Source organism: Cetorhinus maximus, chromosome 22 (genome assembly GCF_964194155.1).
Source record: "Cetorhinus maximus chromosome 22, sCetMax3.hap1.1, whole genome shotgun sequence".
In the NCBI taxonomy this organism is placed as follows: Eukaryota; Metazoa; Chordata; class Chondrichthyes; order Lamniformes; family Cetorhinidae; genus Cetorhinus; species Cetorhinus maximus.
This window is the reverse complement of record NC_135900.1, coordinates 19,870,101-19,890,335: the sequence shown is the minus strand read 5'-3', so window position 1 is coordinate 19,890,335 and position 20,235 is coordinate 19,870,101.

Genomic DNA, 20,235 nt, shown 5'->3' with positions numbered 1-20,235 from the left:
TTCAAATTGAGGTAGGTGCAATGTCGTATTGATGTACCCACCTCATTTCCCTGATTGTGCCGCTCAGCTGGGTGGTCGCCATGCTGCTTCCACACTGGCCCTCCAATCTCCATGCTGCCTCTCTGTACAGCGCAAGAGCTCGGGCACTTTGATTGTCCCTCATGTGATCCAGGCAGCCTCCTCCTCTTAAAGGCTCACTGCTTGATAAAGGGAGGCTGCAAGCCTGCAATGGTGCCTGACAGAAAATTGTTTGGTACCATTTCAAGGATGACTCAGCAGGCATGGCAGAGGGCTCTCAGGTTTAGTGACATTGCACTGGAGGCTCTAGTCTCCATGGTGGAGGGTAGGAGGGTGGCAACGATTTCCCTGGTTGGAAGGAAGCCCTCAAGGCTCAACTGAGAAAGGAATGGGAGTATGTCGCCCAGGTTAATGCCTGGACTATGGCTCTAGGGACATCACAGCAATGCTGCAAGAAATATAATGGCCTTACACAGGTGGTCAAGGTGAGTGCTCTATGCATCACACCCCCATTGCTCGCCAGCTACACTCACTAGCACAGAACTCACTCCTATCATTCACATACTGCACCTCACCCACATACATCCATTAATGCTGCCAGCATCACACCCACATTCCCTGTCTCTGCACACTCCCAGCTATTCGGTTATGGCAAACGCACCATCCAAAAACATTGACACACAATCAATGACACTCTGCCCTCTCTCTTGCAGATGACCAGAAGGAGGCCTCCAAAGCTCCATCCTCTGAAGGAGATAGTGGAATGCATCACAGGCCCAGAGGCAACACAGCCCATGGCATCTGGCACAGCAGGGGCTGTTCAGGATGAGGGTGAATGGCAATCTTATGCTCCTTTTCAACTCTCTCCTCACCCTCACCCTGAGATGTGCTATCAAGTGGAAGCTGAAGGTGCTGTGATCATGGAAATCACGTTTTCCTTTCCACCAGCCTTCCTTCAATGCAACACTCTGCTTCTATTTGCATGTGTCCTCTTCCTCTTGCCTCTCCCGAGAAGCAGGAAATCTGCTGCTCAGGAGAGGCAAGAGGAAGAGGAAAATTAACCTCACAAAAGTGATTAGGAGGCAGTGTCAGTTGATCTTACAATCCCAATCACTTACAATCCCAATCACCATCTTGGACACTGACACTCTGCAAACTGTAGAAAGTAGCACAGAACTGGGCATAATACACAGTGAGTCACTCAGGGGGGGTTGCAGCCAGCACAAGGGGAAAAGTTAGGGCAGGTGCTTGCTCCCTGAAGACGAGGTTGCAGTCACGTTCTGCTGCAGGGGACTCAGGTGAGGACTTTGATGAGGTGGCATACAAGAGAATACTGATGATGATGCACACTGAGGTGCTTGGGGCAGGCCTACTAGAAGAATCCCCTGTCACTGTCTAGGAGCACGGAGAACTCTGGCTCCAATGAGGTGAAGGCAATTGCACAGAGCTTGGAGTCCATCCTTTCCAGCACAGAAATGGTGGCCAGTTCCATGGGAGGAGATGGGGACCAATCCAGAATGGAACATTTGGCCGCTGTTTCAGCTTCCACTGCAGAACAGGCAGAATCTTTCCAACATCTCAGTGTTGCATTGGTAGAGACGGAGGTGATGAGAACCCTGGCTGCTGCCATGCAGACTCAGAGTGCTGTGGCCAAGGTTGCAGATCTCCCTGCACAAAGAGGCCTGCAGCTCTCAAAGCAGTCCACCAACCTGGGCTCTAGCAGATGACTAGGATTGCTGAGGTGCCGCCCATTTGGTGTGGCAACGGCTTCACGGAAGACCAACCTGCTGTCTTCTCTCAAGGTGACAAAATAGGTGGTCTGATAACTGCCACTCCATCAGTGCCCTTGCTATTGCCTCTCAGCCAGACAGCACAGACTGCTGCAGCCCCAGGAGTATCACTAGGACAGACAAGGGCACCCACAAGACAGGGAGGAAGGAAATGAATAATGAAGGGTGAATAATTGATTGTTGCTTGTATAATTAGATGTGTTGCTGGATAAGGATATTTTGTGAAGATTTTTACTGGTGATTTTTATTGCAGAATGTTGCACAAGGGGGCGCTGTGGAGCCTGAAATGAATATGAAGCTGGTGATTGGTGGTTCCATATTGGGATGGGGAAGTTGTTTGAAATGGAAGACGAGCCCTGCACTCCACTCAGTGACATTCTGTCCAGTTACACAGAATCCATGCCTCCTCCCTGCATACTCCCGTTCTTCGCCTCCTCTTCCCTCCGTCCTCATAGAACTTGGTCTCTCTGCCGTCTCTATCCCATTTTCTAGTGCTATTGCAGACCAGAAGGCAATGAAAGGACTGCCTCCAGCCCTGAATTAGTCAGTCAGGTCACCATCTGTCATCCTTGGCAACTGTGCTCAAATGGCATAAAGCAGTTCCAGAAAGCCAGCACAGAGCTACCACCAGTACTGTGTAAAGAATAGTTACTGAAATCCACTTCACCTGAAAATCAGTGCTTTAATTTGCACAGGTTCAGGTCCCTCCTTGTACGTTGCATACCCGGCAGCAAGACTCTGCCATAAGCCCTGCTCCATTGCAATCTCTTTCACTCCAGCCCAGGTGGTGTCCCACTCTTGGAGGTCCTCCTTAAATGTACTTCATTAGACTTTCTTTGGCTGCCCCATCTTCTTCTTTTTCTAGTTTCTACTGCCACCCTACATTCAGGAAGTGAAGTATGTGTCCTGTCAGCCTCAGTCGTCTCTCAGTCACGATGACCTCCAGGCACCTCTGACTAGTCCTCTGTAGCACTTCTTTATTGGTGATGCTGTCTCTCCATGTGATGTCCAGGATCTTACATAGGCAGCGCTAGTGAAAGGCATCCAACTTCCATGCCACCTTTGCTGTTCTCTTCCATGGGCTCGTAGAGGTTTGAATCCTGGCATCTCGCCAGTCACCTTGGCTGCTTGGTGTCAGGATGGAGTCAGATCACACTGTTCCAGCGCACACAGGAGATACACTTACAACACCCTTCTTCTGTATTCATGTTGCACACGCCATGCAGGAAGCAACCGGCGACGCAGACCACACTTCTTTAACAGTGCCACACAAATGAATTTCCAGCCCATAGTTTCTTGGCAATTATTGATCTTTTTGTTCACTCATAATTATTCCATAATCACCATGCTAACAACACGGAGGATGGCGGTTATTGTCATGCATTATGAGAGACACTGTCAACAAGGGAAAAAACCTAATAAAATAGATTTCATCCAAAACTCCACGCGGTGTATCATAAAAAAAAAACAAGTTCCTTAGCAGTGGTTCCAAGGCTGTAATCTCACCTCAGGGTTTAGGCAGCAGTTATAAATGTCTCAACCTTAATTTCCGTGATTTCTGATAAGCTCTTAAAATCCTTCATCAAGTAATGTCAGTGGATTCATTAAAAGAACCCAGCAGCAATAATGACTATTTTGCAATATGTTTGCAGTAAACATGTATTTGTTTTTTCAATTGTGTTGAAGTATCCAACACTTTAACTGCTTTTTGATTAGAGATAGGCCCCAATGATCCGTAGGAAGCCAACACTTAATGACATTGTTTAAGACCACAGAAAACAACTGTAGACAATATACTTTCATTCCAAATTATTTATTGCTTGGAGTGAAAAATTAGCTGGCTCGTGTTGTATGAAAAAACAACTGCTGCAGTCACACCTTGTGGTTCAGTATAGAACTGCAATGCTGGTGAATTCTTTATCACTAAATACATACAGCTATTTTTCAGTTTAACTTTTTGTTTTCCTGTTGCATTTTAGTCCAGTTATTCAGAAAGGTTGACACAATCAAGACCGGACCTAGCTGTTGTGGGACTACTCCCTATTATTGCTCTAATCGAATACAGAGCAGCCCTTGGATTAATCCTTCTGTGACCTTTTCCACAATAAAACCAAGTTAATGCTTTTGCGGAGGAGGCTCTCCATCAATTATGCAAGTGAAACGATTTGAAATATTGACATTGCAGAGGTGAAGTGGAATAAGAAACCTTGAGTACTGGAAAAAGAAGGTTCACTACATTTTTTTTTAACTCCAGTTGGTTGAATTTTGCGGGCAGAGTACAAACTGTTTCACTGTGAGTGTTCACATTGATAACACCTTTGATATTTCCATTATGTGATTGCATTATCTCAATGATACACTAAACTGCATTGAAATCTAGGAAATGGGACATTTTTGCCAATTGATTCAAAGTGTATGTTTTTATCTTTATTGGGATGCACATCATTGGAAAGGCCAGCATTCATTGCCTGAACTGAGTGAGTGGCTTGCTAGGCCATTTCAACCACATTGGGTCATGTAGGCCAGATCAGGTAAGGACAGCAAATTTCCTAAGGAAGCAGCTTTATATTCCAAAGCTATATTAATTGACTTTAAATTCCACCAGCTGCCATGGTGGGATTTGAGCCCATGTCCCCAGAGTATTTGCCTGATCCTTCGCCCAATGACTATACCACTATGCCACCATCTCCTTCCTATTTTGGAAGGGTCGTCCTCATTTCCTAAAAAGGGCTTGACAGTGTAGCTAAGAGACTTGTCAGGCTAAATCCTGGAAGGACGTTTCCCCTGGCTGGAAAATCTAGAACTAGGGATCACAGTCTCAGGATAAGGGGTTGGCCATTTAGGACTGAGATAAGGAGAAATTCCTTCACTCAAAAGATTGTGAACCTTCAGCATTCTTAACTGCAGAGAGCTGTGGGTACTCAGTCATTAAACATATTCAAGTCAGATATTTATTATTTTTAGATCAATCGTGGTTTATAGGGATGTGGTGGGTGGATGGAGTGCAGCTGATATAGGAGATTAGCCATGGTCTTATTGGATGGCTGAGTAGGCTCGAAGGCAGGATGGTCTACTCCAGCTCCTATTTCTTATGTTCTTATGTAGGGGGTGCTACCCTTTAAGAACATACTTTCAACTTACACCATAGATAACCAACAGACAAATAAATGGAATGTTGTACCTTTAACTCTTCTTTACGACAGGAGCCCCCGATCTCCCTTTTTAATTGTAGAAGCGAAGGCCCCTTTAGCACAGGGCTTGTTAAATATTTTTGATGTTATCTCTCTGATTCAGGCTAATAAAAATGGACGGGCCTCTGCAATGTGAAAAATATTGTTCTAGGTCATGTGAATGGAATGCAACAATTTCATTAAAACAAAATGTCATTTGGAGATTTTTCTGACCACTGCACGTCACCGCCCCCCCCACACAAGACCCTGAAGGAAGATTTCAGCCTCGGCTAAAGCCTTCTAATTGGTTATGCATCGTTTATGAAACTGACAACAACCTAGCTCTGAAATGCGCTCTTGCAATTTCAGTGTCAACATTTTGCCAGCTGGCCTTCTGAAAAAATACACGTACATCCATCGCATCTATAAACCAGACCCAAAGTTTAATTTTAAAACACACGTGATAAATCGTTGCTAGGAGTTGCATTACAGCTGCCAACGTCGCTCCTCTAAACCTCTTGCCATTCGCCCAGACCTGAGTGCTGTCTTCCCGCCCCCCCCCAACCCCTCTCTCTCTCTCTTATGCGCTGCTGTGGTCCGCCTTACCGGAGTCGCAGACGATACCTCCTATCAATTATGCATTAGCTTGTGTCTGTGTCTATCTGGAGGTGGAGGTGCGCCACAAGTCTACGGCGGCGATGATACCAGGGCAGAACCTTGCTTAGCAAAGATTGTGCTGTCAAATCTGGCTGCGCCTTCCACCGATTTGGGCTCAATCCCTCTGAAGGGGAGGGGGAGGATCCGCTCTGGTGGTATCTGGCGTTGAATGGTGAAAGTGTGCAGAAAGCATGCAGGGCAGGTTCTCTGTCCTGGTTGTCTGCGGACTGCTCCGGCTCCAGGCTGCAGGTAGGTCCCGTTACAGTACACCTGACTGTTCAACCCACTCTGGCCATATGTGCGCTTTAAGCAAGTGTTTACGAGGTACCCAGGGCAACGTGACATCGCCACGGCGAGGAAGAGGGGAAGAATGGTGCGGGAGAAATTTTTTTCCCCCCCTCAAAATATATGTCAACGGGAGTCAACACTTGGGAGCTTGTTAAAATGCAACTGCCGTTTTCCCCTGGGTGAAAATTCTGTGATTGTCAAGTGAGGCTGCAGATCAGGATTGAAACGCTTCCGTTATTAACCCAGCGCCAGATTCAATGCACTGCCCGCTAAGGTGATAGCGAGAAACCCTCCCGTAAAACGGCTGAGCACTCCGCACTGGCTCTGCACCTTGCTGCTGTCTCTGCGGTTGGATGTCAATCCTCACCTCAGCGGGGCTGTTGTGGGGAGAGAAGTGGAGGGGCGGAGTTCATTGCGATAGCAGTTTCAGCACCAAGGCCAGCGCAGTGTGGCAAAAAGATATTCCTCACTTGTACTGCTCTCTGAACAGCACCCACACGGCACCAGAACATTACGACAAAAATACCTGGAAAAACTCAGCAGGTCTGACAGCATCTGCGGAGAGGGATACAGTTGACGTTTCGAGTCCGTATGACCCTTCATTACTAGAATTATTAGGGCTGTGCACATACTGGAAGCAATGTGCTGTCTGGGATCAGCATAATTTGGCTCTCTTGTCTAGAGTTGGGCTGGGTCTGAAAATATCAAGAGTACATTGCAAGGTTAGGTCCTAGAATTCTTTTTATTCTTTTATGGGATGTGGGTGTCGCTGGCAAGGCCAGCATTTGTTGCCTATCCCTGATTGCCCTTGAGAAGGTGGTGGTGAGCCGCTTTGGACTGCTGCAACCCATATGGTGTAGGTACACCCACAATGGTGTTAGGGAGGGAGTTCCAGGATTTTGATCCAACGACAGTGAAGGAATGGCAATATATTTCCATGTCAGGATGGTATGTGGCTTGGGGGGAGCTTGCAGGTAGTGGTGCCCTTGCCCTTCTAAGTGGTAGGGGTCGCAGGTTTGGAAAGTGATTGGAAGGCAGATTGGGGGGTGGCAAATGTAACCCCACCATTTAAAAAAGGAGGGAGGGAGAAAACAGGGAATTACAGGCCGTTTAGCCTAACATCAGTCGTAGGGAAAATGCTAGAGCCTATTATAAAGGATGTGATAACAGGACACTTAGAAAATATCAATGGGATTAGACAAAGTCAGCATGGATTTATGAAAGGGAAATTATGTTTTATAAACCTACTGGAGGCTTTCGTGGACATAACTAGTAGAATAGATAAGGGAGAACCAGTGGATGTGGTGTATTTGGATTTTGAGAAAGCTTTTGATAAAGTCTCACATAAGAGGTTAGAGTGCAAAATTAAAGCACATGGGATTGGGGGTAATATATTGGCATGGTTTGAGAATTGGTTACCAGACAGCAAACAGAGAGTAGGAATAAATGGGTCTTTTTCGAAGTGACAGGCGGTGACTAGTGGGGTGCGGCAGGGATCAGTGCTTAGGCCACAATATATATCAATGATTTGGATGAGGGAACCAAATGTAATATTTCCAAGTTTGCTGATGACATAAAACTTGGTGAGAATGTGAGTGATGCGGAGGATGCAGACCGGCTTCAAGATGATTTAGACAAGTTGACTGAGTGGGTATGTACATGGTAGATGCTGTATAACGTGGATAAGTGTGAAGTTATCCACTTCGGTAGGAAAAACAGAATGGCAGAGTATTGTTTAAATGGTGATAGATAGGGAAATGTTGATGTACAAAGGGAGCTGGGTGTCCTCGTATACCAGTCACTGCAAGCAAGCATGCAGGTACAGCAAGCAGTTAGGAAGGCAAATGGTATGTTGGCCTTCATTGTAAGAGGATTTGAGTACAGGAGCAAGAATGTCTTACTGCAACTATACAGGGCCTGGGTGAGACCACACCTGGAGTATTGTGTGCAGTTTTAGTCTCCTTACCTAAGAAAGGATATACTTGCCATAGAGGGAGTGTAACGAAGGTTCACCAGACTGATTCCTGGGATGGCTGGATTGTTGTACGAGGAGAGATTGGGTCGACTAGGCCTGTATTCACTGGAGTTTAGAAGAATGAGAGGGAATCTCATTGAAATGTGTTAAATTCTAACAAGGCTGGGCAGACCTGATGTAGGGATGATGTTTCCTCTGGCTGGGGGGTGCGGTCTAGAACAAGGGGTCATAGTTTCAGGATACAGGGTAGACCATTCAGGACTGAGATGAGGAGAAACTTCTTCACTCAGAGGTTGGTGAATTTGTGGAATTATCTATCACAGAAGGCTGTGGAGACCAAGTCACTGAATATATTTAAAAAGGAAATAGATAGTTTTCTAGACTCTGAAGGCATCAAGGGGTATGGGGAGAGTTGAGAGTGCTGCCAATTGAGCCAATTTGGTACTTCTCCCATTAAGCTATGCATCCTGTAGAAATTCAAAGATAAATGGCGGTACTCAATAAAGAACAATGGAACATCTTTCTGTGACAGGAATATATCATAGGTTAGGAGCAATGACTGAGTGGATTACTAGAGCCTTGAAGTAGAATAAGTTATGCACTACATTTCTCTGAGGATTTGTTTATACCACTTTGTGTAATGAAATTAATATCATTGAAACCATGTTCTTTACAATTAATTTTTGTTAAAGTTTTGAAGCTTCTTTAATACATTTCACAAGGTCAGGTGACCTGCCTCTCACAGCTTTTCCAAAGTGAACAGCTGTCATCATGAAAACCCACCCGGAGATCAAAATAGAGCTGAATAAAATACCTTTCCAGGATATCAGGATATTATTTTAGTTCCAAGGTGGGATTTAAAGGTGAACAAATCTAAAATCCTTCAGAATTAAGAGCCCAGTTTCTGGAATGTATGCACTGCAATCATGGCATTACAATTTGTGATATACCTCGGCCCTAAACTATAGAATTTTGCTTGCTATAATCCAGGCCTAACTAGATGGTATCACAAAAATACATATTTAAAATCTGAAGTCAAATGGTTATACAATAAGCAATATAACATCGACTTACCTATCTGAATTCCAGCAGCCTGACTGTATTTCTTTTACATGTTGGTCATCTGGGTATTCACCAGTTATAACCAATGTGCCTTTTTCATATTAAAATAAATGTTTAATATTTAAGTACAGGACAGTGGACATAGAACACAACTCCTCTAATAAAAACCATTGCTTCCTCCAAAGCAATATTTAAATGGATATTTAGATTATATTAGTTTACCAGTTCCTCTGAAGTTTGTATTCTCTACATTTTAACGCACCCTGGGTAAGTGTGCAATTTAACATTTCCGTATTGCTGCTAAGATAGATGTAAACTAACTGTCATGTTGAAGTAGTGCAAAAATTATTCTATGAAGTATTATAGTAAACAACAGAGCCAGTCTGTGTTTGTTCTCACTGTAGTTATAAATTTTTAATTTGGGTAAGGGGGATTTTTTACAATTTATTTTTTCATAGCATGTAGGCATCACTGGCTAGGCCAATATTTATTGCCCATCCCTAACTGCTCTTGAAAGATGCTGGTGAGCCACCTTCTTGAACCGCTGCAGTCCATATGGTGTAAGTACACCCACAGTGTTGTTAGGAAGGGAGTTCCAGGATTTTGACCCAGTGACAGCGAAGGAATGGCAATATAGTTCCAAGTCAGGAGAGAAACCTACAGGTGATGCTGTTCCCATGCATCTGCTGCTCTTGTCCTTCTAGATGGTAGAGGTCTTGGGTTTTGAAGGTGCTGTCAAAGGACCATTGGTGAGTTGCTGCAGTGCATCTTGTAAATGATCACTGCTGCCAATGTGCATCAGTGCTGGTGGGAGTGAATGTTCATGCTGGTGGATGGCGTGCAAATCAAGTGGGCTGCTCTGTTCAAGATGGTGTCAAGCTTCTTGAGTGTTGTTGGAGCTGCGCTCATCTAGGCCAGTGGAGAGTGTTCCATCACATTCCTGATTTGTGCTTGCTAGATGGTGGAAAACCTCTGGGAGTCAGGAGATAAGTTACTTACCGCAGAATCCCCAGCCTCTGACTTGCTCTTGTAGCCACAGTATTTATATGGCTGGTCAGGTCCAGTTTTTGTTCAATGGTAACCCCCAGGATGTTGATAGTAAGTGATTCAGTGATGATAATGCCATTGAATGTCACGGAGAGATGGTTAGATTCTCTTCGATATAATTCTGAAGTATTCTGATGTCACTAATGAAGAAGCTTTGACAAACATTGAAGAGAGAAAAACACTTCAGGAAGAGATAGAACAATTAGTGGAATGGGCAGACAGGCGCCAGACGTGATTTAAAGTGGATAAGTATATATTTGGGAGAAAGGAAAACATGGAATGGAGTATATCCTTATAGAAAAATATGGAAGGGTGTGGATGAACAGAGAAACCTAGATGCTGAAATATACAATTCACTGAAATTAAGTGCAGGTACATATAACCATACAAAATGGACTGTAATTTAGGATTTTATAATTAGGTTCATAGTGCACTAGTGAATAGAAGCAATGAATTTATACAAAATACTGGTTTGAACATAAGGAATAAGAGCAGGAGTAGGACATAAGGCCACTCCAGCTTGCTGCACCATTCAATTAGATCATAGATTATCTCCTACTCCAATTTCATTTTCCCATATCCCTTGATCCTCTTAGCGTCCAAAAGCCTATCTATCTTATTCTTGAATATACTGAATGAGCATCCACAGCCCTCTGAGCTAAAATATTCCAAAGATTCACAAATCTCTGAATGAAGAAACTTTCTCTGCATTTCAGTCCTGAATTCCCAACCGCTCATCCTGAGACTGTGACCTCTGGTTTTAGTCTCTTCAGCCAGAGGAAACAGCCTCTCAGCATCTACTAGTCTAGTTAGACAACATTATAGGGAGGACATTAAAGGCATGGAGAGTGCACAGCATAAATCCATAAACAATTATATCAGGGATAGGGAACTGTAGTTAGCAGGATGGCATTGACTTATCTGAGAAGACTAAGAGGAGAGTTAATAGAGGCTTTTAAAATTCTGAAGAGTTTTGATGGAGCATTGAGAAAGTGTGTTTGCTGTGGCAGAGAAATGATAATAAGGAGGGGGAGGGTGTCATCAATTTGCAATGATCAGTAAGTGAATGGGAAGAAAGGCTCGGAGAAATTTCTTTACCTTTTTGATGCCCGTTCAGCAGTACTTCAATATTACAATCAGAGCCCTATATATATGGCATAGGACAGGGGCTACCACCAAGCATCCATTCTCAAGTGGGCACAGAGCAGAAGGCCCTTTTGATGATGGTGACAGCTGAACTAAATGAGATGTGCCACCCTTTATGCCAGGCGACCCAAGTTTAAAATTTACCCCAATCTCTTTTCCAGGCACTAATCAAAAGCATTTCTGAGTAAAATTCTTTCAAGCTTTTCTAACATATTCAATGGCAATGAACACCCTCCCAGACCCCTGCATGCCTTTGCACAGCATAACTTCAGATATAACATAAACAGTCTTGGGAGTTTGGCTCATCGTAAATTAAAACAATATGGATGTCTACTATTTTAAAAATTAAAGGATCTGCACAAGTATTTATTTGACATCAATACAAAAGCAAAATACCGTGGATGCAGGAAAACTGAAATATAAACCTAAAATACTCAGGTCACCAGCCAACAGATTGGCTATCTTTTGTCTCCTGAAAGGTCATGGACCTAAAACTTTAACTCTGTTTCGCTATTCACAGATGCTGCATGACTTGCTGAATGTTCCCAGCAGTTTCTGGTTCTTATTTATTTGGAATATTGGCTTGCTCATTACAAGATGACTTTATGATATCTCTCTGTGTTATAGAATTTATCCTTCACAAATTTTAGATTTTATGAAATAGCCACCAGAAGCATAAGGCTTGATGAATTGTTGCGGCCTACAAAACAGGTGACCTTGATGACATATGCATTAGATATTACTGTGCTTAATGCACAATCTTTGAAACAATGGATGAACTGATGAGCTCAGTAACTTATTCACAGGAACAGGGCTTCCGATTTTAAAAAAACCTGGATAATTTTACATAGCAAAAAGAGTAATTAGTTTTCTGTAGTTGCTATGGAGGTAGTTATGTCAATAACTTGATTTTTTTCAACTATGTTCAGGTATAGTATATATCCCTTACATTACCTTAATTCTCAAATCTAATCAGGGAAATAGATATATTAAAGACAAATCTAAAAAAACAAAAAGCAAAAAACAATATAATGGGCAAGAGATAAAGATCGACAAACAGTATTTACCCTCCTCGCCACACACCACCAACACCTCCCCGCCCCCTGGCCATATACCAAAAACCTGTGATTGAAGCAAGATGGCTCTTTCATTATTAAGCATTGGACGGTAAGAAATTTGGATGATGTATTTGAATTGATTTGCCAAAATTCCTGAAATTTTCTTTGGTTATTTGCAATCTTTTAGCAATCTACAGTATTAACAGGCATCTGGAGTGACTTTACTTAGGTCTGTATCACGCTCTTGAATGGTTGACTAATGTTTTCCTGGCTTCACGGAAAACCCGTGGGTTGCTGCTGGGCTGCACTTGACCCTGCTGCCCATTCACTCCATATCCTCCCCGGTTGTATTCATCTACAACCCACCCTGACCACCACCAGGATTTAATTATAGCTGAACTTTTCTGGACCCTAAACGGCGCGCTCCATTGCGATGCCAGATTGGCATCTACCTAGTAGGTAACATGTACATGAGACCCTAGGCTCAATTTCCAGCAGGTCTCGGGCCTTCATCTTTGTGTGTGACAAGTGCCCAGCCCAGCTTGTGCTGATTACTCTTGCTTATCCATAAGTTCTTCCTCACATTCCCCCTGCGTCTCTTACCCAAAATCTTAAATCTGTGTCCCCCTAGTCCTTGCACAATCATCTAATGGGAAGAGTTTTTCCTTGTCTAATTTACCTAATCCTGTCATAACATTGTACACTTCTATCAAATCAAATCAAATTACCTGGCCTTTTGAGTTTAAAACTGAGAGCACCAGAATCAGTTACTGTGCCAGGATAGCAAAATAAATGTTCATTGGATGTTAATCAGGATACGGACATTCCCAATAGACCTCTTAACAGGTGCATGGAAAAAAGAGCAGTATGTGTGGCTGGCATTCCTCCAACTGTACTTTGTTTTTGTTAATATTTGATATTTTTGAAGAGGGAAATACTCTTGCTTATCCCTCCCCTTGGGAACATGGGACGCACCTGGTAACTAAATCATTTTCTTGTCTGAAATTGTTACCATGTGTAATCAACAACAGCTTTAAATATATTTGATTCATCTATGCTTTGATCCTGGAATCGAATTCTTTAAAGTAGCAAAAATAAAGAACCTTAAAATCAGATCCAGGTTATTCAGGAGGGAAATGGGGAATCACTTCTTCATGTAAAAGTCTTAGAGTCATTATTTCGCTATAGAAGGAGGCCATTCAGCCCATCGAATCCATGCTGGCTTCCCCCAGAGCACTCCAGTCAGTCCCATACTGCTACTTGATCCCTGTAGCCCTGCGTTTATTTCCTTTGAGTGCCCAACCAATTTACTTTTGTAATCATTAATTGTTTCCGCTTCTAGCACCCTGGTAGGCAGTGAGTGTCATATTGTTACAATGATATAGGCACCAATTGCTCATAAGGACTAGGTATATGAGAACAGATATACATTGATAGAAAGTTTGAAGACATCAGCAGCAGTTCTGCTCATAGGCAGACATGAAACTAAGACTGAACTGCATGATACACTTCCCTTCTAGTGATGTCATGCTGCTATCCCTGAAAGGCACATTACAACAGCAAGTTCCAGGTCATTATCACTTGCTGGATCAATAAGTTCTTCCTCATATTCCCGCTGCAACTCTTACCCAAAATCTTAAATCTGTGTCCCCTAGTTCTTGCACAATCATCTAATGGGAAGAGTTTTTCTTTGTCTAATTTATCTAATCCTGTCATAATATTGTACACTTCTATCAAATCTCCCCTCAATCTCCTTTGTTCCAGGGAGAATAACCCCAACCTTTCCAACCTAACCTTGTAAATGAACTCCACCCACACCCCCCATCCTTGGAACCATTCTGGTAAATCTCCTCTGCACCCTCCATAGGACCATCACATCTTTCCTAAATAGTGATGACCAAAGCTGCATGCAGTATTCTAGTTGTGACCTAACCAGTGCTTTCTAAAGGTTCAGCATAACTTCCCTGCTTTTGTACTCAATGCCTCTATTTATGAAGCCCAAGATCCGATATGCTTTTGCTAACCACCCTCTCAGTATGTCTTGCCACCTTCAAAGATTGATGCACATGCAACCCCAGGTCCCTCTGTTCCTGCACACTCTTTAGAAATGTGCCATTAAGTCTATACTGCCTCTTACTATCCTTTCTGCCCAAATGCATTGCCTCACACTTCCCTGTACAAATTACATTGCCACTTGCCTGCCTATACTGCTCATCTATCTATGTCCTGTTGCAAGCAATTCATATCATCCTCACTGTTTGCCATTCCTCCAAGCTTGATATATCAGCAATTTTTGAAATTCTCCTGTGTTCCATGATCTAAGTCAGTTTTATATGTAGCAAAAAGAACAGTGATCCTAGCACTGGCCCTTGGGAACATTACTGTCCAAGTCCAAAAGACAGCCATCCACCATGACTCACTGCTTTCTGTCCTTAAGCCATTTTTAAAAATCTAATTGGACCTGGCCCTCTTACTCCATAAATCTCAATTTGTTAACCAGCCTTTTATGTGGTATCTTGTCAACCACCTCCTTGAAAACCATATAGGCAACATCCACCACATTCCCTTCATTAAGCTTCCCTATTTCTTCATCAAAACATTCAATTAGATTAGTCAAGCATGCCTGTTGATTTTTTCTCTGATTATGAATTCCAAAGCCTTACCAACCATTGAAGTTACACCAACCAGCCTGTAGTTACTAGGTCCGTACTTACACCCTTTTTGAATAAGGGTGTCACATTTGCCACTCTCCAATCCTCTGAACTCCTTCCATATCTAGGGAAGATTGAAAGACTAAGGCACGTGCTTCCACTATCTCTACTCCCACTCCCTTTAGCAATCTGGGATACAAGCCATCTGAACTCTACTTTTCTGAAATATAAAAACATGTCCCATCTCATGTGACACAGTCACATGAGGAGATATGTTTAATTTAATTTTCGGTCCATTTATTTATTTATTTCAAAAGCACATCTATTTCCCTGAGGCAGCTCCGTGCCTTAGGGAGATTGAAGCGCACTTTCACGCACATGTGCAAAAGAGCGCTGGCCCAGACTGTCCCTCCTCCCCCACCGCCCGCACAGGTAGCGCTGACGCTACCTTAATTAGCCCGCCCGTGTAAAATGGCAGCGCGGAGCCGATCATGGGCGGCGGCCGATTCTGCGAGCGTTCCCGCCCACTCCCGCCGAGCCCGCCGCCAACTGAAAAATTCAGGCCCTGGTTTTCACTTAGCGAATTCACCATATGTATCGTATACCTTCCTTTTTGTTTAATCAGAATCTCTTTGTCTCTCGTCATCCGAGGATCCCTATTTTTGGCCCTCTTACCTCTCGCTCTTGCTGGAACATACCAAGCCTGTTCTGAAGCATTACTTCCTTAATCATCACCTATTGCTCTGTTACTGTTCAACCTGTCAGTCTCTGGTTCCATTTTACCCTGGATAGATCCCTTCTCATTGCATTGAAATTAGCCCTCTTCCATTGTTCCCTGCTGTTCTCCATGACTAATCTAAACCTGATGACACAATGGCCACTCACCCAAATGTTCTCCAACAGACAGTTGGTCCACTTGGCCCACCTCATTTCACACCAGCAGAATCAACTGTACCCCAGTGAGAATCAGCGTGCGTGGAACTGTACCACAGTGAGAGTCAGTGTGTGTGGAACCCGTACCCCAGCGAGAATCAGTGTGTGGAACCTGTACCCCAGTGAGAGTCAGTGTGTGTGGAACCCGTACCCCAGCGAGAATCAGTGTGTGGAACCCGTACCCCAGTGAGAGTCAGTGTGTGTGGAACTGTACCCCAATGAGACCCAGAGTGTGTGGGACCCATAGTCCAGTGAGTGTCAGTGTGTGTGGAAGTGTACCCCAGTGACAGTCAGTGAGTGTGGAATCCATACCCCAGTGAGTGTGGAACTGTACCCCAGTTAGAGCCAGTGTGCGTGGAATCTCCTGAACACATTTCAGAAGGTCCCGCCCTGACTCCTTATCCTTTACTCTAACATTATCCCAATTGACAATTAAAGTCCCCCAGTGTCACCACGCTATAGTTCTTGCACATCTCTGTGATTTTCCTGCAGATTTGTTCCTCTATCTCTCTCTCACAATTTGGAAGCCTATAGAATTTCCCAAGTAGTGTTATCTTACCCTTTTTGCCTGTCTGTCCCCCTGACTATAGAATGTCCTATAACGACTACATTTCTACACGTTGCTGTTCCCTCCAGTACAATCCCATGTCCACTGGCATCATGGTCTGGATAGCACTGCTTCAGGGCCTTGTCACTTCCAGTAAACTCGAATACTGAGTGTCTGTTTGAGAGTGGCCCATACCCTGAAGCTCCCCGAACTATCTACCTCTTCCAAATGGCCACCCACCTACTATCCTGCCCTCCCACTGCCCGAGGAGTGACCACCTCCTGGAAAGTATGATCCAGGAAACTCTCATCCTTTCCGATGCTCCGCAGTGACTCCAGCTTCCCCTCAAGCTTGCGAATCCTGAGCTTGAACTGGAGCAGCTGGAGCCACTTCCGACACATGTGGTCACCAAGACACGTACTGTGTCCCGAAGCTCCCACATGCCACAGGAATTGAAAGCAACAGGTCTCAGATCCCATCCATGACATTAAAAAAAAACTCTCTGTTCCCAGTTAATATCCTATTTAAGCTATTAATTTTAACGAATACCTCTAGACCTTCGCTGTGTTTATATACTTATTAATTCACTTACAGTTATACTAACCCTGACTGAATATTTTTCAAACTCCTAGTTTGAAAGAATACCCTAATTTAGAGAGAAAAGAGAAAAATAATCACCTGCTTCCCTGTGATGTCACGTTTTGATTTTCTTTAGAATGCGATTGGTCAGCTGTGAATCCACAGACCACCTCACACCCTCCCCCACAGACCGCCTCACACCCTCCCTCTCAGACCGCCTCACACCCTCCCTCACAGACCGCCTCACACCCTCCCCCACAGACCACCTCACACCCTCCCCCACAGACCACCTCACACCCTCCCCCACAGACCACCTCACACCCTCCCTCACAGACCACCTCACACCCTCCCTCTCAGACCACTTCACACCCTCCCTCTCAGACCGCCTCACACCCTCCCTCTCAGACCGCCTCACACCCTCCCTCTCAGACCGCCTCACACCCTCCCTCTCAGACCGCCTCACACCCTCCCTCTCAGACCGCCTCACACCCTCCCTCTCAGACCGCCTCACACCCTCCGTCTCAGACCACCTCACACCCTCCCCCACAGACCGTCTCACACCCTCCCCCACAGACCGTCTCACACCCTCCCCCTCAGACCACCTCACACCCTCCCTCTCAGACCGTCTCACACCCTCCCTCTCAGACCGTCTCGTGTCCCTCCCTCTCAGACCGTCTCGTGTCGCTCCCTCTCAGACCACCTCGCACTCCTCCCTCTCAGACTGTCTCATACCCTCCCTCTCAGACCGTCTCGTGTCGCTCCCTCTCAAACCATCTCACACCCTCCCTCTCAGACCGTCTTGCGCCACTCCTTCTCAGGTCATCTCACACCCTCCCTCTCAGACCATCTCACACTCCTCCCCCTCAGATTCACTCTTTGGTAGAAGTGGTAGAAGTGTGGAACTCTCTCCCACAAAAAAGTAGCAGACGCCAGCTCAATTAATAATTTTAAATCAGAGATCAATTTATTTTTGCATGCCAGAAAAGAATATGGAACCAAGAGAGGTGGATGGAGTCAAGACACAGATTAGCCATGATTTCACTGAATGTCGGAACATGCTTGAGGGACTGAATGACCTATTACTGCACCTATTGTCTGTAGCCAGGCCTAGTCTTCAGTCAATATATTGGGGTTGATTTTCATCTATTGTTGTAAGTCAGTGCTAAAAGAGATAAGAACTGCCGCGATGGTAGTTTATCAGTCCATCCGTGTATTGCAGATTTGATGTAGGAAACAGGTTCACGTGATTTATCCTTCCACACACTTTTCTACTAATGCCTAGACAATGTAACATAGCAGAGAGGGCAGTTAATTTTTAGTGGTTGCTATGGAGATAGTTAATTGGCATTAACTCAATAACATTTTGCCTTTCCCAAGTGTGTTCATTTTATATGCAAGCTGTATTTATCTTTTAAGTTCGGAAGTCAATTCAGGGAAGATGGTCAAATAAGAAGTGATTGGCGCTGGGTGTGGAAAGCCCTGTGTAAGTGAAATTTAAAAGGATGGGGACAATTAAAGAGAACTGTTACAATAGGCAGGGGCTTGCAACTTTAATAACAAGAAGAGCCATTTTTAAAATTTAGTCAAAAGCACAGTTATCTTGAGAGGCACAATGTTGTTACCCAAATGCCAATAATAATGAAAAACAGGGCAAAGACGCATTTCAATAATATTTTAAAGGCCTTTGTAGTGATTAATTGTTCTGTATTTGATTGTGAGTCTGTTTACTATGGATACTCACTATGCTTGATTGGTTGAGCCTGGTTGTGGACTCAGAAAAAAGTAAACAAAGCTGCAGATCGAGCTGGGAGCCAGAGCTAGAAGTGTGGGACAGAACCTTGTTGAGGTGTCTGAGGGTTCGACTGGCAGCTGGAAAGTTGGCGAGAGATGTGTGCTGCCTTCTTTCGGGAAGGCCCACTGAACCACAAGCCAATCAGGCAGTGGCAAGGCCAGCAGCGGGCCTTCCCCTGAATCAAGACCCCGGGGGGGGGGGGGGGGCAGAAATCTCACCTACTTGTAGCTGCCGGCCAATCAAAGGCCAGCAGCTTTTGTGCTCAGCAGTGCCACCTCGGAGCCGTGGCTGCTGCCAGAAGGACATGCAGAACGACCCAAGCCAAAGGTAAGCAATGTGGTGGTGATGGGGTTTTATGGGATGGGGGTCGCGGGCAGAGGGGCGCAAGGGGGTCAGCAGCAAGGGCAGGCGGTGGTTCTCAGTGGGCCCCAACCCCCACCTTTTCCTGGTGTTGAGTCCCTCGCCCAGGCGCTGAGTCATTGAAGGGCCTCAGTTGGCAGTCAGGTGGGAGGGTCTACCATAGGCCTTCCCACCCATAACTAAATTCTGGTGGAGGTAGGAAGATGGCGGGGTTCCAGTTCGCCGCCAACCAACCTAACCAAATGCCCTACTTGCCTCCAAGCCCGACACCAGAGGGAGCAGAGGATTCCGCCCATGGAGTAGACATTTTGAAGCACCTTGAATAAAATCTGTTGCACACATAGAATTGGTGTCATCGCTTCGTTGCTCTGAGATATAGAAAATATATTATAAAATTATTAAAAAGTTGTTAATTGAATGATACTTTCTCCCAAGTACAAAAAAGTTTTTAAAAGGTTTTGAAAAAATGAAACAAGCCACTTAATTCTCATCAAAGTGGGTTGGATCGATTAAGGTTGGGAGCCAGACTTGCAACCATACTGAGCTGGATGCAGCTCTGGAACTGTAGGTTGCAGATCGGGCTGACAGAAATTCAGACAGTCTTTAGAAAGATATAAAAAGCATTTTGACCAAGTTTGCCATGAATAAAGGAACAGACGATGAAATGGGAGCAATGATTAAGGGAAAGGAAGTTTAAGGTGTAGGCATTAGGTTGTAGGCAAATGATGGAGCAGCCCAACGCTCAACCCTTTCTTTGATATTCCAAAGTGGACATGAGTTTGCATGAGGCAGTTAGGAAGAGGGTTGGGTTCTGTACCATTCTATGACATCACCCTCCATTTGTCTGTATTAAAACATACCTGGAAGTGGATGGATGCAGGCTTGATGCAGGAGCTAAATGGTACAATTACTGGTTATGCCAGTCTGTGACTGGTGAGTGCAATTACTTTTGATGATCACTCTGGCATACTTTCTTTTATGCAGCACCACACAAGGCTACGGAGAACTTCAGTGCCATTTGGAAGAAGATTTTTTAAAAATTAGGAAAAAAATAAGCTAGAAGTGACCTCAAAACTGTTGAATAAATCTTCTTGCTTGTTCTTTAAACATACTTCTGTAACAGCTGCCAACCCAAAATGGTCATTATATAAGTGTGATTGGA